This window comes from Rhinichthys klamathensis, unplaced genomic scaffold (genome assembly GCF_029890125.1).
Source record: "Rhinichthys klamathensis goyatoka isolate OS25496 unplaced genomic scaffold, OSU_Roscu_1.1 h1tg000562l_1, whole genome shotgun sequence".
Classification (NCBI taxonomy): Eukaryota; Metazoa; Chordata; class Actinopteri; order Cypriniformes; family Leuciscidae; genus Rhinichthys; species Rhinichthys klamathensis.
Genome location: NW_026607028.1, coordinates 127,973 through 143,552, shown reverse-complemented (window position 1 = coordinate 143,552; position 15,580 = coordinate 127,973).

The following is a 15,580-nucleotide window of genomic DNA, read 5'->3' as shown; positions in this document are numbered from 1 at the left end:
CTGTCTGGTTTATGCAGGTCTTCTTCTTCTCCTGTTTTGGATCTGGAGATGCTGCACTATTTCAGATGATGCGTAACAGCGCCCCCTACCGTATAACGGGGGAAACACGGATTGACGGAAAAACTCGTCAATGGCGGGGAAAGAGTTAAAGATTCACTAGAAGAGCTGAAAAGTAAAAGCTCTGAGCTCATCTGCACTCCGCCGTTTCTCTTGTCCAGTACGAGTGGATAGATGTGCCGTATACTCGGCATCTTAAAGTGATAGTTCACCCAAAAATGAAAATTCTGTTGTCATTTACTCACTCTCATGCCGCTCCAAAACCTTAAAGGTGACATATTATGCCTCTTTTCACCAGATGTAATATAAATCTATGGTGTCCCCAGAATGTGTCTGTGAAATTTCAGCTCAAAATACCAGATCATTTATTATAGCTTGTCTATAATCAATTTTTGGGCGTGAGCAAAAACATGCCGTTTTTGTGTGTGTCCCTTTAAATGCAAATTAGCTTTAGCTCCGCCTCTGTTCAGAAGAGGGCGGAGCCTCTACACAAGCTTCAGAGACTCCGGCAATAACAACACAGGCCGATCTCACTGATCCAGAGTCAGGAGTAACAGCAGCGAGTGCAGCCTTACGGAGAGACTCAGGGAGAGCTTCACTTTTACACGTTTCTGAATGTTAGCGGAGACATTTCTGTAGTTGTTGTGGAGTTACACTGATCATCTCCTCATCATGTTGAACTCTTCCACAAGTGTCCACAGTTCCTGAGGTGTTTATAAGACAGCGCTGACATGTTCTGGTCAATAGTGTTCAGTGTCGTCTGTGCTCGACCACAGAACAGTTTCAGGCTTTGCTGGATCTTCTCCAGTGCGTTAGAACTGGTCTCTGTTGGCGCTCGCCGAACCCAATGTCGCTGGTGTGTGTGAACGTGCAGATTAAGGGCCGGGAATATTATAATAAGATCCTCTTCATACGGCAGAAGGAGCGAAATCTGATCGGCTTATTTTAGCCATGCACTCAGAGAAAGCCTCGCCAGAACACAGTTACTGGGTTTCCGTGTTCATGTGTTCTGTGTCGGCAGAAGCGGCGGATTACAGCACTCACACACGGGGAAAGCCAGACTTTCATGATATGTCCCCTTTAAGACTCTTGTTCATCTTCAAAACACAAATGAAGATATTTTTAATTAAAGATTTCTGTCACTCCATTGAAAGTCAATGGAACCAAAACGTTGATGCTTCTAAAAGTTCCTAAAAGTAATCTAAATGAATCGAGTGGTTTAATGCAAGTCTTCTGAAGAGACACAATCACTTTATATGATAACCGATAGTTTAGCTAAAGCAAAAGTTGAAAACATTAGTCAGGCGGATGAAGGACACACACACACACACACACACACACACACACACACACACAGCTCTACACTGTGCCGTGGAGTTTGAGTCCACTGTTGTTGAACGGAGGATCCCCTGTCGAGTCATGAAGAGTCCTTCCGCCCTGACGGAGGTCTGCCACTTCTGCCTTCCCTGCATCCTCTCCGGATAAAGCTCTTGTTGGATATTAAAGGTTTTTGGATTCTATTTTTCTCACTGCAGAAATCAGAAAAGACTGTCAACGGACGGACACAAATACATTTTCACCATGTTTTTAAGAGTAAAATGTTGTATAAATCAGGCGAATGATACATGAACAATCCTTCAGAAGTGTCCAGTGTGAAGTGTTTACACACTCCTGACACACACCCCTGACACACACTCCTGACACACACTGCCTTTACACACTCCTGACACACACTGCCTTTAAACACTCCTGACACACACTGCCTTTACACACACCTGACACACACTGCCTTTACACACTCCTGACACACACTGCCTTTACACACTCCCGACACACACTGCCTTTACACACTCCTGACACACACTGCCTTTACACACTCCTGACACACACTGCCTTTACACACTCCTGACACACACTGCCTTTACACACTCCTGACACACACTGCCTTTACACACTCCTGACACACACTGCCTTTACACACTCCTGACACACACTGCCTTTACACACTCCTGACACACACTGCCTTTACACACTCCTGACACACACTGCCTTTACACACTCCTGACACACACTGCCTTTACACACTCCCGACACACACTGCCTTTACACACTCCTGACACACACTGCCTTTACACACTCCTGACACACACTGCCTTTACACACTCCTGACACACACTGCCTTTACACACTCCTGACACACACTGCCTTTACACACTCCTGACACACACTGCCTTTACACACTCCTGACACACACTGCCTTTACACACTCCTGACACACACTGCCTTTACACACTCCTGACACACACTGCCTTTACACACTCCTGACACACACTGCCTTTACACACACCTGACACACACTGCCTTTACACACTCCTGACACACACTGCCTTTACACACACCTGACACACACTGCCTTTACACACTCCTGACACACACTGCCTTTACACACTCCTGACACACACTGCCTTTACACACTCCTGACACACACTGCCTTTACACACACCTGACACACACTGCCTTTACACACTCCCGACACACACTGCCTTTAAACACTCCTGACACACACTGCCTTTACACACTCCTGACACACACTGCCTTTACACACTCCTGACACACTCTGCCTTTACACACACTGCCTTTACACACTCCTGACACACACTGCCTTTACACACACCTGACACACACTGCCTTTACACACTCCTGACACACACTGCCTTTACACACTCCTGACACACACTGCCTTTACACACTCCCGACACACACTGCCTTTACACACTCCCGACACACACTGCCTTTAAACACTCCTGACACACTCTGCCTTTACACACTCCTGACACACACTGCCTTTACACACTCCTGACACACACTGCCTTTACACACACCTGACACACACTGCCTTTACACACTCCTGACACACACTGCCTTTAAACACTCCTGACACACACTGCCTTTACACACACCTGACACACACTGCCTTTACACACTCCTGACACACACTGCCTTTACACACACCTGACACACACTGCCTTTACACACTCCTGACACACACTGCCTTTAAACACTCCTGACACACACTGCCTTTACACACACCTGACACACACTGCCTTTACACACTCCTGACACACACTGCCTTTACACACACCTGACACACACTGCCTTTACACACTCCTGACACACACTGCCTTTAAACACTCCTGACACACACTGCCTTTACACACACCTGACACACACTGCCTTTACACACTCCCGACACACACTGCCTTTACACACTCCCGACACACACTGCCTTTACACACTCCTGACACACACTGCCTTTACACACTCCTGACACACACTGCCTTTACACACTCCTGACACACACTGCCTTTACACACTCCTGACACACACTGCCTTTACACACACCTGACACACACTGCCTTTACACACTCCTGACACACACTGCCTTTACACACTGCCTTTACACACTCCTGACACACTGCCTTTACACACTCCTGACACACACTGCCTTTACACACACCTGACACACACTGCCTTTACACACTCCTGACACACACTGCCTTTACACACTCCTGACACACACTCCTGACACACACTCCTGACACACACTGCCTTTACACACTCCTGACACACACTGCCTTTACACACTCCTGACACACACTGCCTTTACACACTCCTGACACACACTGCCTTTACACACTCCTGACACACACTGCCTTTACACACTCCTGACACACACTGCCTTTACACACTCCTGACACACACTGCCTTTACACACTCCTGACACACACTGCCTTTACACACTCCTGACACACACTGCCTTTACACACTCCTGACACACACTGCCTTTACACACTCCTGACACACACTGCCTTTACACACTCCTGACACACACTGCCTTTACACACTCCTGACACACTCTGCCTTTACACACTCCTGACACACACTGCCTTTACACACACCTGACACACACTGCCTTTACACACTCCTGACACACACTGCCTTTACACACACCTGACACACACTGCCTTTACACACTCCTGACACACACTGCCTTTAAACACTCCTGACACACACTGCCTTTACACACTCTGCCTTTACACACACTGCCTTTACACACTCCTGACACACACTGCCTTTACACACTCCTGACACACACTGCCTTTACACACTCCTGACACACACTGCCTTTACACACTCCTGACACACACTGCCTTTACACACTCCTGACACACACTGCCTTTACACACTCCTGACACACACTGCCTTTACACACACCTGACACACACTGCCTTTACACACTCCTGACACACACTGCCTTTACACACTCCTGACACACACTGCCTTTACACACACCTGACACACACTGCCTTTACACACTCCTGACACACACTGCCTTTACACACACCTGACACACACTGCCTTTACACACACCTGACACACACTGCCTTTACACACTCCTGACACACACTGCCTATAAACACTCCTGACACACACTGCCTTTACACACTCCTGACACACACTGCCTTTACACACTCTGCCTTTACACACACTGCCTTTACACACTCCTGACACACACTGCCTTTACACACTCCTGACACACACTGCCTTTACACACTCCTGACACACACTGCCTTTACACACTCCTGACACACACTGCCTTTACACACTCCTGACACACACTGCCTTTACACACTCCTGACACACACTGCCTTTACACACTCCTGACACACACTGCCTTTACACACTCCTGACACACACTGCCTTTACACACTCCTGACACACACTGCCTTTAAACACTCCTGACACACACTGCCTTTACACACACCTGACACACACTGCCTTTACACACTCCTGACACACACTGCCTTTACACACTCCTGACACACACTGCCTTTACACACTCCTGACACACACTGCCTTTACACACTCCTGACACACACTGCCTTTACACACTCCTGACACACACTGCCTTTACACACTCCTGACACACACTGCCTTTACACACTCCTGACACACACTGCCTTTACACACTCCTGACACACACTGCCTTTACACACTCCTGACACACTCTGCCTTTACACACTCTGCCTTTACACACACTGCCTTTACACACTCCTGACACACACTGCCTTTACACACTCCTGACACACACTGCCTTTACACACTCCTGACACACACTGCCTTTACACACTCCTGACACACACTGCCTTTACACACTCCTGACACACACTGCCTTTACACACTCCTGACACACACTGCCTTTACACGCTCCTGACACACACTGCCTTTACACACTCCTGACACACACTGCCTTTACACACTCCTGACACACACTGCCTTTACACACTCCTGACACACACTGCCTTTACACACTCCTGACACACACTGCCTTTACACACTCCTGACACACACTCCTGACACACGCTCCTGACACACACTGCCTTTACACACTCCTGACACACACTGCCTTTACACACTCCTGACACACGCTCCTGACACACACTGCCTTTACACGCTCCTGACACACACTCCTGACACACACTGCCTTTACACACTCCTGACACACACTGCCTTTACACACTCCTGACACACACTGCCTTTACACACTCCTGACACACACTGCCTTTACACACTCCTGACACACACTGCCTTTACACACTCCTGACACACACTGCCTTTACACACTCCTGACACACACTGCCTTTACACACTCCTGACACACACTGCCTTTACACACTCCTGACACACACTGCCTTTACACACTCCTGACACACACTGCCTTTACACACTCCTGACACACACTGCCTTTACACACTCCTGACACACACTGCCTTTACACACTCCTGACACACACTGCCTTTACACACTCCTGACACACACTCCTGACACACAACCACTGAGCCTCTGAACACACACTAAATCAATACCAGTCAAAGTCACTGTAAATACCTGGATTTTTGAGCTCAGTTTGCAACTAAACTGTAACAGAATCAATTTCAAGATCAATTTAATTAATCATTGATAAATAAAAGTATTGATTCATTTTATTTCTTTCCCCAAAAAATCTAATAAAAATTCTTACAGACCCCAAACGTTTGAATGGTAGTGTTTAATGTTACAAAAGATAAATAAGAAGTTTCTATTCATCAAAGAATCCTGAAATAAAAATAAGGTAAATCAGTTTTCAACATTGATAATAATCATAAATGTTTCTTGAGCATCAAATCATCATCAATATTTCACAATATTACTGTTTTTTTGTCGTTGGTATTTTTAATCAAATAAATGCAGCCTTGGTGAGCAGAAGAGACTTCTTTTAAAAACATTAGAAACCTCCCGCCCCCAAACCTCTGACAGGTTGTGTGTGTGTGCACTAAGAGCATAATGTGAGAAGCTGCGTTATAAACCCAGTGAGTGTGTGTGGGGAAACGAGGGTTCGAGCTCCTCATCAGCTCTTCTGCGTCTCACAGTGAGCGAGTGGAAACATCACTGCAATTCCCAGACAAACATGAACCCGACACTCGCCGAGGGACAGGAAACAGGAAATGATGCGCAGCTTCAGTGTTCATGAGGGACGAGGATCTCGGATGAAACATCCGTCACAGAACGAGATCTCAGGTCTACAGCTCCTGTCAATCATTCTCACTGCAGGGTCACATGACGTCCAGCACCGCCTCTGTCAAACTAATGGGTGGAGCCTGACCTAATCAGGTTTAGAACTGTCAAGCTCCACCCACTGCCTTTCTTAAACCCCGCCCCTTTCCCACAATCCACTGCAGGCTCGCATTCAGCTCCGCCTCCACACAGTTACGCCCTTCTCTTTTGAATGGAAGCTTTCCAGATTTCTGGGGCTCTCAGAAGCAGAAGTCATCATAGCTGTGTAAACTATAGTGGTGAACGGTAACCACAATAAATATAATGTTTGTATTCCCATTTGCTCCAATAGCAAAAGAAAAAAAAATCCACAATAGCTCTTCTATGACTTTTCTATTGGTATTGATTACATTGGTCAGCAAAAGTGTTAGAAACACTCACACAGCAGCAGTAACTGGTTTTCTGAAATCCAATGCCACAGCAATATAACACAAAATAGAGCTATCATTTTGTCACAAAAAACAAAACAAAAACAAAACCTTAGTTAGATTAAAATGTTAATAACTGTGAAATCTCTGTGAAGAGTTTGTTACATTGCAGCTTGAATGTTGAACTGCAATGGAATAAAAAATAAAAGTAATTGCAAATTTATATCTAACAATTTTTTCACACAGGTTTATGTGTCACAATAGCAGGTTTACATCTAAACTCGGAATTCACCCTTCGAGGGAGTTTGATTGACAGGCGATCTGACCAATCACAATCCGCCGTTTCTGTCCGACAGAGCCGTCAGGAGAGTTAGCAGATTAACGTCGCTGCATTTGAACTTGAAGAACGGAGTGGACTGACCTGACGTCTTTCCGCGGTTAAACAACATTCCTTCTGATGTTCATTCATGTTTATTTGCTGCTATAGATGACCTAGCAGGACGAGATGATCGGTTCACGGTTAACTGAGGGTTGGGGTTAGGGTTATGGTTGAGCAGAGATCTGTCAGACACATTAAAGAGACACAAAACGGTATTTATTGTTTAAATTTTAAATGATCACATTTGAAAGTTGAGACTTTGTTTCAGATCAACAGTAAGGTGCTCTGTGCTGCCGGCGTCCTCTCTGCTGCGCGGTGTGTGTTTCACTGCGTGAGAACGTGTGGCGCGAGAGAGGCGTGGCTTGTCGGACATAGCAACAGTAACTAAAGGGGGCTGGTCTCTGCGAACGGTCAATTACGAGACAAGAAATCACAAATACCTTTTTTTTATTTATTATTCCTTGGAAGAAACAAGCTTCCATAAAAACCACTGTTGAAATATAAACAGGCCCCGTTTTAGAAAGACCGTCCTGTAACGTCCACGGTCTTAACCCTAGCCTTCTTAACCCTAACCCACGGTCTTAACCCTAGCCTTCTTAACCCTAACCCACGGTCTTAACCCTAGCCTTCTTAACCCTAACCCACGGTCTTAACCCTAGCCTTCTTAACCCTAACCCACGGTCTTAACCCTAGCCTTCTTAACCCTAACCCACGGTCTTAACCCTAGCCTTCTTAACCCTAACCCTTAACCCTAACCCCTAACCCACGGTCCTAACCCTTAACCCTAACCCTTAACCCTAACCCACAGTCTTAACCCTTAACCCTAACCCGTTACCTTTTCAAATACTGTCCATCAGGCAGATGAAACTCGGACACACACTCGTCTGACAGCGGATCGGGGAAAGGCCTCCAGATGCACACACACACACACACACACACACACACACACACACACACACACACACACACACACACACACACACACTCGTCTGACGGCGGATCAGGGAAAGGCCTCCAGATGCACACACACACACTCGTCTGACGGCGGATCGGGGAAAGGCCTCCAGATGCACACACACACACACACACACACACACACACTCGTCTGACGGCGGATCGGGGAAAGGCCTCCAGATGCACACACACACACACTCGTCTGACGGCGGATCAGGGAAAGGCCTCCAGATGCACACACACACACACACACACACACACACACTCGTCTGACGGCGGATCGGGGAAAGGCCTCCAGATGCACACACACACACACACACACACACACACACACACACACACACACACACACACACTCGTCTGACGGCGAATCGGGGAAAGGCCTCCAGATGCACACACACACACACACACACACACACACACTCGTCTGACGGCGGATCGGGGAAAGGCCTCCAGATGTTCTGCCAATAAAGACCCAGAGAAACACATGTGGAGCACGAGGCAGACCCACACTGCGCTTTACTTCAGTCACAGAACACACACACACACACTGACCCAGCGGAGAGTGGTGTGTAATTAAAGGCCTGATGTCGTTATCTGGAAGTGTGAGGCTCAGTCCCGTCCGGCACAGACTCGAGCCCCAGACAGGAAGGAAAAGAGTGTGTGTGTGTGTGTGTGTGTGTGTGTGTGTGTGTGTGTGTCCACCAGTGTTATGCTTTAGTGGGTCTGTTCACAGCTCAGCTGAACTACAGAGAGGAAAACATCCCAGCAAACTCATTCAGTCTGCAGACGGGTGATTTCGGAAATGAGTTATTTTAAAGTTATGAGCGGTTTTGAGGAGTGAACGAAGCCGCTGTACACAAAAAAAGATTCAACTTTTTTTTGGGATAAAACTACATTAAAACAGATTAGTTGCTTCACACTCGTCATGAGCTCCAGAGGGGCTGTTTTCAAACAGGTTTCCGGAACGCTCCTGAAAGCCCCGCCCCCAAACTCACGCTATTGGCCGAGTCGTATTTACATGATTCAGGGAAATCAACCAATGAATGAACAGACGTGACTGTAAAGCGCGGCCTTGACACTACATAATAAATGATACATATTAGCTGATACTATATTATACAGTAATATACAGAAAGAACACAATAAGCACCACGTGTTAAAAACACATTTACTGGCATTTTAATGGACAAAATAAAAAAGAATTGTTTAGTTACACCGGGAAATGAGACAGCAGCACTTAAAATAGTAAACGTGAAAAAGAAAATGACAGTTTGAAAGTTCAGGACAAACTGTTCGGCTAATGCTAGTCAAGGAAGAAGGCTTCATGTTTTGATTTCTCTTCTCAGATTTCAGTTTCAGTTTGTGGTTTTGAGGATGGATTACAGTAGAGCCGGGGCTTATTCCACACTCAGCACAAACACACACTCCTGCATCACACACACACACACACTGCAGAACACAGAGCATCTGCCGCCCTGCACTGATCTGCTGATCTGAAGTGATCGCTGTTATCGCTGTGGATCGGGGCGCTGGTCTGGGATCTGGAGACTCTGAGCTCGGGGTTGGGCTCCGATCTGACGCTGGTTCTCCACACACTCCTGCAGTTTGTCCTCGGTCAGAGTCAGACGCTGCTCCAGAATGGCCACCGTCTACAAAACAAGAGCAGGACCGGCATGAGATCCACTGAGTGACCCTTACAACCATATATAACCAGTTATAATTAAATTCATATTTTTTTTATGTTGAAAAAAGCATAAGCTAGCCCTCAGTGGGGTGTAAGAGAGATCGTAGTCTCCGTGATATAGTGTGTGTGGAGAACTGGAGGGGTCCGAGCACGGATCCCTGAGGAACTCCTGACCCCGGATCATGTGTTCTGGATTCCTCACAGCGCTGAAACCAATAACCGTACATCCATATGGATCCACATTGAGCGATACGCTGTATCAATGCAAAGCATACAAATCGATATATATTTTTAGGATGCCTCATTTCTGTGGCATCTGTCGACTGTTCTACACATCTCAGTCAAATCACTTGATCTCTTTTAAACTGAACACTGAGAAACCAGCAAACTCGTCACCTTTCCATTCTGACACTGACATGCGAACACAGGATTGTTATGCGTTTGGGGGTGTTTGTATATGATTGTATCTCTGAATGTATGTCTCGTTTATTAGCACTGCTTCGGTGTAACAGCGCCACCTACTGTCAGAGAGTGAAGTGCATTTCTGTTCAGCCCGGCTGATGCTTTACACAGCATTACACAGTGTTTTAAATCTTAAACACTTATCTTTTCCACCAGACCGGAGTTTGCATGTTGACTGTTGTCATTCCTTTCCCCCCCTCCATTTTTCTCTGTTATTATTCTGTACGTGTGCAGATTTTTCTAACCGCGGATACTCAGAATGAGCAGGTTTCACATGCGCTTTGAATTCTTGCACTAATTCATTAGTCTGCAGGGTAGTGCACCACTGACTCAGGTAGTCAAAGAAACGTGTGCAGCTACACCAACACTGTGGATGTGTATGAGCTTTAGTGAGTATGAACAGTAAGATCAGGCCTGTACTGGGAGCCAGTATGGGAAACAGTGGAGGACAAACACACACATTGATGCACTGTTGTGGAGGCGCGGTGACATCATACCGTGGAGAAGCAGTGAGTGTGTGTGTGTGTGTTTCTGCAGATGGTTCCAATAAACCAGGAGGAAACCTATAGTATGTTTCCACAGTACAATAATCTCTCAATGTCGAACAAGCTAGCAGAATCAAGGTCATGTCATGAGGAATCAAATGTTCCTCATGCCTTGACAATGTTCTATGCAAAGATGATAGCAAATCATAATAGTGGGTATTTATAATAAAGTCTAAAAGGGCAAGTGGCATTAAAACATGTATATAGTAAAAAAAAGCGCATCATTGTTTGAGAAGCTAATGTTTTAAAGTAGCTTCCCAATACTGAGCTACAAGAACAGAAATGAAGCAAAAGTAGAACGAGTGAGTGAGGGAAAGACACTGAGACTCGAGCGTGGGAGGGAGTTATGATCCTCGTCACAGGAATGCATGAATGGAATCTATTCCGGCCCCCAAACAGATGTGCTGTTCTCCTCGCACACAAACCCTGATTATGAGGAGGAATACGAGTCTCCCGTTCGTGAGCCAGAAACACCACATCCACTGTGTGTGTCGGAAGCAGACCGAGATGAGGAACGAGGAGAGTGTGTGAGTGAAGAACACACACATTAATGTGCTGAGGGGGCGGAGCTAAAGAGCCAGCATTCACAACAACACATGAGTGGTTCCTCAAAACCAGCTCACGCCAGAGATCAGCCACTGACAATACCACACACTATCACTAATACTCACACTATCACTAATACTCACACTATCACTAATACTCACACTATCACTATCACTATCACTAATACTCACACTATCACTATCACTCACACTATCACTATCACTATCACTCACACTATCACTCACACTATCACTATCACTCACACTATCACTATCACTAACACTCACACTATCACTATCACTATCACTCACACTATCACTATCACTCACACTATCACTATCACTCACACTATCACTATCACTATCACTCACACTATCACATCACACACACACACACTACCCACTCCCACACTATCACTCACACTAACACTATCACACACACCTATCACCCCACACACTATCACTCACTCACACCACTATCACTACACTCAAACTACACTATCACCACACTAACACTATCACCACTACACTCACTCACACTACACCACTATCACCACCACCACACACTATCACTCACACTAACACTACACACACACTCACACTACACTATCACTATCACACACTAACACTAACACTCACACTAACACTATCACTCACACTACACTAACACTATCACCACACTATCACACCACACAAACACACTATCACTAACACACTCACTCCACACTAACACTATCACTCACACTACACACACTATCACTATCACTCACACTAACACTAACACTATCACTCACACTAACACTAACACTATCACTCACACTAACACTATCACTATCACTCACACTAACACTATCACTATCACTCACACTAACACTATCACTATCACTCACACTAACACTATCACTCACACTAACACTATCACTATCACTCACACTATCACTATCACTCACACTATCACTATCACTATCACTCACACTAACACTATCACTCACACTAACACTATCACTATCACTCACACTAACACTATCACTATCACTCACACTAACACTAACACTATCACTCACACTAACACTATCACTATCACTCACACTAACACTATCACTATCACTATCACTCAAACTAACACTAACACTATCACTCACACTAACACTATCACTATCACTCACACTAACACTATCACTCACACTAACACTATCACTATCACTCACACTATCACTATCACTCACACTATCACTATCACTATCACTCACACTAACACTATCACTCACACTAACACTATCACTCACACTAACACTATCACTATCACTCACACTAACACTAACACTATCACTCACACTAACACTATCACTATCACTCACACTAACACTATCACTCACACTAACACTATCACTATCACTCACACTAACACTAACACTATCACTCACACTAACACTATCACTATCACTCACACTAACACTATCACTCACACTAACACTATCACTATCACTCACACTAACACTATCACTATCACTATCACTATCACTCACACTAACACTATCACTCACACTAACACTATCACTAACACTCACACTATCACTATCACTAATACTCAAACTAACACTATCACTCACACTATCACTAATACTCAAACTAACACTATCACTCACACTATCACTCACACTAACACTATCACTCACACTAACACTATCACTCACACTATCACTAATACTCAAACTAACACTATCACTCACACTATCACTATCACTAACACTCACACTATCACTATCACTCACACTATCACTCACACTATCACTCACACTATCACTAATACTCAAACTAACACTATCACTCACACTATCACTCACACTATCACTCACACTATCACTAACTATCACTCACACTATCACTCACACTATCACTCACACTATCACTAATACTCAAACTAACACTATCACTCACACTATCACTAATACTCAAACTAACACTATCACTCACACTATCACTATCACTCACACTATCACTATCACTATCACTCACACTAACACTATCACTCACACTATCACTATCACTAACACTCACACTATCACTATCACTCACACTAACACTATCACTCACACTATCACTAATACTCAAACTAACACTATCACTCACACTATCACTAATACTCAAACTAACACTATCACTCACACTATCACTATCACTCACACTAACACTATCACTCACACTATCACTAATACTCAAACTAACACTATCACTCACACTATCACTATCACTCACACTATCACTCACACTAGTACTCAAACTATACTAAAACTAACACTAATACTCAAACTATCACTAATACTCAAACTAACACTATCACTCACACTATCACTATCACTCACACTATCACTATCACTCACACTAACACTATCACTATCACTCACACTATCACTATCACTAATACACTATCACTAATACTCAAACTAACACTATCACTCACACTATCACTATCACTCACACTATCACTCACACTAATACTCAAACTAATCTAAAACTTAGTTTGTTCACACTAATACTCAAACTATATTAGTAACACTATCACTAACATATACACACTAACACTATCACTCACACTATCACTAATACTCAAACTAACACTATCACTCACACTATCACTAATACTCAAACTAACACTATCACTCACACTATCACTAATACTCAAACTAACACTATCACTCACACTATCACTCACACTCAAACTAACACTATCACTAATACACTATCACTAATACTCAAACTAACACTATCACTCACACTATCACTCACACTATCACTCACACTATCACTAATACTCAAACTAACACTATCACTAATACTCAAACTAACACTATCACTCACACTATCACTCACACTATCACTCACACTATCACTAATACTCAAACTAACACTATCACTAATACTCAAACTAACACTATCACTCACACTATCACTCACACTATCACTAATACTCAAACTAACACTATCACTCACACTATCACTCACACTATCACTAATACTCAAACTAACACTATCACTCACACTATCACTAATACTCAAACTAACACTATCACTCACACTATCACTCACACTATCACTAATACTCAAACTAACACTATCACTCACACTATCACTATCACTCACACTAACACTATCACTCACACTATCACTCACACTATCACTATCACTAACACTCACACTATCACTATCACTCACACTAACACTATCACTCACACTATCACTAATACTCAAACTAACACTATCACTCACAGTATCACTAATACTCAAACTAACACTATCACTCACACTATCACTATCACACTATCACTAATACTCAAACTAACACTATCACTCACACTATCACTATCACTCACACTATCACTCACACTAACACTATCACTCACACTATCACTCACACTAACACTATCACTCACACTCACACTAACACTATCACTCACACTATCACTCACACTCACACTCACACTAACACTATCACTAACACTCACACTAACACTATCACTATCACTCACACTAACACTATCACTCACACTATCACTAATACTCACACTAACACTATCACTCACACTATCACTCACACTAACACTATCACTCACACTATCACTCACACTATCACTATCACTCACACTATCACTATCACTCACACTATCACTCACACTAACACTATCACTCACACTATCACTCACACTATCACTCACACTAACACTCACACTAACACTATCACTCACACTATCACTCACACTCACACTAACACTATCACTAACACTCACACTAACACTCACACTCACACTATCACTATCACTCACACTAACATTATCACTCACACTATCACTAATACTCACACTAACACTATCACTCACACTATCACTATCACTAACACTATCACTCACACTCACACTAACACTATCACTCAC